At 41.7% G+C, this 5,582-nt stretch overlaps 1 pseudogene; it reads left to right on the top strand.

Moving 5' to 3' along the window:
- Positions 1–310: 310 nt before the first annotated feature.
- On the top strand, positions 311–3,577 carry LOC103058383 (putative protein FAM10A4; annotated as a pseudogene).
- Positions 3,578–5,582: the final 2,005 nt, after the last annotated feature.

The following is a 5,582-nucleotide window of genomic DNA, read 5'->3' on the forward strand; positions in this document are numbered from 1 at the left end:
GAAGTATTTATATAAACATTGAGGCAGAGTAATTATTCCTATTGTTATAATTTGCAATTACCAACCTATATACTACTAAAACTCTCGTGCCTGTTTGTAACCTTCAATTGGGCAAAATGGTGCGTCATAGGCTAACAGTTTTTGAAGCAAGATACCTCAAATGGGCTAAGTTACAGAATGCCAGGACCTATTACTCCTGTGAGAATGAAATTTGGGAAAGTTGTGGCTGCTTCATCACTGTTGTGCTGCTGTGGCCAGCCATGGTCACATGATCCTCATTCTAACACTCCCTGACAACTTCCCAAAGTCAATGGGGAAGCTGGTAAGGAAGGTCATGCCTCTTCCTGGGCCTCCCTGCACTTGCTTGCTTGCTTGCTCGCACACACACACATGCATGCACCCTGTGCCCTCCTTCCTGGTCCTCCCTGTGCTTGCAAACATGCACACACCCACCAGCACCCTCCTTTCTGAGCCTCTCTGTGCTCGCATGCACCCTGCACCCTCTTTCCCTGGCCTTCCTGAGCTCCCACACACACATGCACGCACCCTGCGCCCTCCTTCCTGGGCCTCCCTGCATTTGTGAACGTGCACACACCACACTCTTTTCTGGGCCTCTCTGCGCTTGCACACACCCTGCACCCTCTTTCCCTGCACGCACTGCAGTACCCTCCTCTCACGCGGCTTTCCAGAGCCTCCCTCACTTCCCTGCGGCACTGCTGTGCTCCTTATCTGGGACTTCCTCTGCTTCCCCCCCTGCAGCATCCCCGCAGCAGAGGTATCTGCACATTACACCTCAAGGGCAGAATATAAATATGATTTACAACACAAGTGAGTGTGTGCATCAGAGAGAAAGGGAATGCCATTCAATAGCATATACTACATATTTATAACAATGATTAAGAAAATAGAAATATTAAAACTGGCAAATTAATGTTTTAGCCTTCACATTTTTCAATTGCTCTACTGTAAACAGCAACTGTTTTTTCAGTCAGAGAAGCTGCAAAAAGCAGAAATTAGAGCATTTTTCTTTAAAAAGGGGTGGGTGGATTAAGCCATTCCAGGAATTCTGTAAAAATTAGCATGAATGATAAACATGTTTTAAATAAGTAAGATAAATATTCAGCAATGGATTTCACTGAATTTGATGGAATTTATGGAAAAGCGGTTACAGGTTTACTAGATCATATAGACAGTGTTTGTAGGAACAGTTTGTATGAATTCTAGCAGTTTATTTCTGCTATTCAAGATTTAAACTTTAAGTATAATGAGCATATTATATGCTTTGAAATATGTCACTAACCTCGGTGGAACCTTGGGTTACGAATTTAATTCGTTCTGTGACTCTGGTCGCACCCTGAATTGGTCGCAACCTGAAGGAAATTTCCCCATAAGATTCAATGTAATTACCATTAATCCGTTCTGGCGTGGAGGACAGGGAGGCAGCTATTGCTTGGAGGGACAGTCCCCCTCCCTACGACCATGTGTCAGGGGTGGAAAATGGCCACGGACCACGTGTCAGGGGCGGAAAAATGGCTGCGGACCACGTGTCAGGGGCAGAAAAATGGCTGCGGACCACGTGTCAGGGGCGGAAAAATGGCTGCGGACCACGTGTCAGGGACGGAAAAATGGCTGCGGACCACGTGTCAGGGGCGTAAAATGGCCACGGACCACGTGTCAGGGGCGGAAAATGGCCGCAGACCACGTGTCAGGGGCGGAAAAATGGCCGCGGACCGTGTCATGGGAGGGAAAATAGCTGCGTATCCTGCTCATACCCCGAGGCGGAGTTCGCAAACCGAGGTAAATTTTTGCAGCCGGAGCTGGTCGTAACCCGAAAAGTTTGTTAACAGAGGCATTCGTAACCTGAGGTACCACTACTGTGCCCAAAATCCTACATTCCAATCTAAACATTTAATATATTTTTTCTTCATTGAACTGGTTATTATATATGCTTTTAATATTTAATGTCACTCAACAACTCACTCTTTTGGAGGAATAAAGCAGGATTCTTTTTTTAAAAAGTTCCAATTCTACAATAGAATTTAACTGGAAACATTAGAAAAATTGCTACCTTTAACTTTCTGTTTTTTTTAATGTACACATTTAATTTTAATGCAAATGAATAAAACACTTTAAAAAACAATTTAACATACAAATGTCTATCTGTGTGTAGGTCCTTGCTTGCTTTTTCAGTCTCTTCCTCTCACTTTAGTATTATATTTAAAGTTTTGCCTGATCAAATATTCTGGACTGAGAGGCCTTGATGAATTCAGATCATATACCCATACCACTTTATACCTCTGTAGGTACAGTAGAAGAGAATCAGGTGTACAGAAAAGACAAGTCAAAAGCTGGTTGTGAAATATTTTGGATATAATCCAAGAAAGCAGGAGAAGAGATAGTTATAATCAAAGCTGTAGTACTATTTCCAGTTTAAAATCAAATTGTCATTTAGTTTACAAAGGTCATATCCATTTTTTCATTAAAAAAAATCCAAAGTACAAAAAAAATGCTAATAATATTAAGCATACTCTTTATAATGACAAATGAATAATTAAAAGCATTAAGGCCTCTAATTTTCATGATAACTCTGTTTAGGTAAGGAAATATCTCTGAAACGATGACCCAATGGGCCATGGATTGTCTAGTGGATCTTAAAAGTGTTGGTTATCTTCAGTCTATACAAACAGGACCCAACAGTCCTAAGAGCAAAACAGTTGAGTTTCCTAAGAGATTCATTGGAGAGTATTGGGGACACCATAGGTTTCCAGAGAATCAAAGCCTTTCCTCTCAGATTTGATAAAGAGGAAGGGAAGCCACCAGAACAGCTTACCAGTGAGGAGAGTGATTTAGAGATGGATGAGGAAGGAGTTATCATACCAGATGAAGATGACTTCCAGGTAATGGGAAATCAAAATATGAAAGAGACGAATGATATGCAAACCAAAGCTGATCAGAAGAAGGAAGAGGCCTGTAATGCATTACACGAAGGATGGTTGCAGGATGCTATTGACCTATTTACAGGAGCTATTAATTTGAATCCACAGTCCTCAATCTTATATGCCAACCAAACTAGTATCTTTGTCAAAATGCAAAAGCCCAATGCTGCCATTAGAGACTGTAACAAAGCCTCAGAGCTCAACCCTGATGATGCACAAGCATACAACTGGAGATTGAAAGTACATATGCTTCTGGGCCACTGGGAGGAGGCTGCTGAAGACCTTGCTGTAGCCTGTATTTGGGGCTATGATGAAGATACCAAAGCCTTGCTCAAGGAAGTACAAAACTCTGAAGATGATTGAACATCACACCAAATATAAAAGAAAGCATACACTGAAGAAGATCCAGGATACACTAGACTGGATCAAAAAGGATCTTGGAAGAATAAGAGAAGGCACAGAGGGAGGAAAATACTTGGTAGTGGATGACCCAAATTTTTGGGAGGTATTCAGACTTTTTAATGGTGATTATGGATCCAAGGATTATCCTGGCATGGTTGGATGTGACCTGAAATCCAGACAATGTCTCCAAATACCAAGACAACCACAAGTTTATGAAGTTCATTGGTCAGGTTGATTGAATGTTGAGACCCTCGATAAATAAGTCTTTCATTAAATTAAAATTGTAGTGTGTGGCATCACATGATGTTTCCTTTGAATGACTATGAGTTGGCTAGTAAAATATAAAGATTAACTTTTCTGAATAGACATGTAAACAATATTTTAAATGAATGGTTTATTTTAAATTAAAGAAGCACATATTCTATAGTCATCACATTCCTTTTTCCCATTTGCCATACCGAAATAAGTTTAATAAACATGATGTTTATTTTTCAATCTGTCTCACCTCATATACTCATTTGGCATGATGTCTGACAGCTATACATGCATACATTCCATCTGTATAATCAGGGATCACTGAACAGACAGGAAAGCTGACTACTAGATATTGAATATGGATTGGATTGGGGGAGGCATGAAGCAGAACTTTACAATATATGTTAGATGATCCCATAGGTGGAAGGGGGAATAATTTTTGCAAATCCATCATTTTTTACTGTAACATTTTACTTTTGAAAATTTGATTGGAATAGATGGGAGACACTTCATAATAAAGGCAGAATTGATAAAAACCACTCCTCTTGCTCTTGATTGCTTTAGTAAGTGTCCTGTAATTTATGAAGATCAACTTTAGATTTAATATCTAATATTTAATAATCTGTAATTTTTCTATGTATAGATTCTTTCAGATGGTTATGGGATGAGCTTAGAAAGTGCAATCAGTAGAATTCCTCTACCTTCTACAATTGTAGGTAGGATGATAGATAGATAGATAGATAGATAGATAGATAGATAGATAGATAGATAGATAGATAGATAGAATAAGCATTTGAATAGTACTGCTTTCGCTTGGAGGAAAAAAGTGTAACAGGGACAGCACAGCTAATATTTAGTGAAATTCCTAAAATAATATTCTCTCTCTCATCCCCAGGGCTGTTAAACATTGACATCCTCACAGTTGGTTTACAATATTTGCATGATTTAAATTGGAAATTACCTTTTAGAACAAGATTCTGCTTTAGCCCATCTTTGGATTTCTAGCTTGCATTAGCATGAATCTTGAATCTGAGGCAGAGGTATCTACAGAGTGTGGTTAAAAAAGTCAAGATGGCCTGTGGACACCCCTGGTCCAAGGACTGGTCTGTTACAGTGGACTGTTTAATGTCCCACTGTAATGATAAAAATGGAGCAATAAGAAATAGTTCTTGGATGCCTTTTTGGCATATGGGTTTGAGTGGCCTGGCCTGCCCTGTGTTCTGCTGGTGTGAGCCAGCCATTGGAGTGAAGAGGAGGAAGAAAAGCAGTCATCTTCCGGCCTTGAAGGGCAGCTGTGCTGTCATGAGCCCTGATGAGCTGACCTGGCTGCTAGCAGTGAGTATACAGGTGATGGGGACTAGAGAGTCCTGGGGGGACACCCACCTCCTCAGTTGCTATGGGACATGCTGCAAGTCTAACCAAAAATTGGAGAAAGGGAGGGAGAGAGAGAGGACAGTAAAAGACTGTAATTGGAGTGAATGAAATAGCTGGAGAGAAAGGCTAGAGAGAGGTTGGAGAGAGAAGTGAAGGATGCAGAGCAGTTGCTAATTCCTGTTTGGGGAAAAGAGGTCCAGGGGCGGCTTCCCCAGAAGAAGGGAAGTGAAGACCCAGAGGGACAAGGCCTGGGAGGGGAAGGAGTAACTTGGCTGGTTGCAGGTGGCCGCATCACCCAAGACCCTGGAGGGGATGGAGGAAATTGGCTGCTGGTAGAGAAAGCCCTGGTTTCTGGGGCAAAACTGGGCAGAAGGTCCTGAGAGAGGTTCATCCCCCAATGGAGAAGCAGTAGGTGTTTTGGCTGAGCAGAAAATTCAAGCCATGCTGAGCACACGAGGTAAAGTCCATTCCATTCCTTTCTTTTCACGCACACTCAGTCTCTTGTCCAGGCCAGAAATGGGGGAGGGAGGGAGATGGAGAGAAAGGGGAGGAAGCAGGAGAGATAGAGGGGGAAAGTCGCTGAGAGGAAGACCTTGGAAGAAACCTGACACCAGG

Source organism: Python bivittatus, unplaced genomic scaffold, assembly GCF_059951505.1.
Source record: "Python bivittatus isolate LINGU-HERP-01145 unplaced genomic scaffold, Pbiv_v1 ctg000080_np1212, whole genome shotgun sequence".
NCBI lineage: Eukaryota > Metazoa > Chordata > Lepidosauria > Squamata > Pythonidae > Python > Python bivittatus.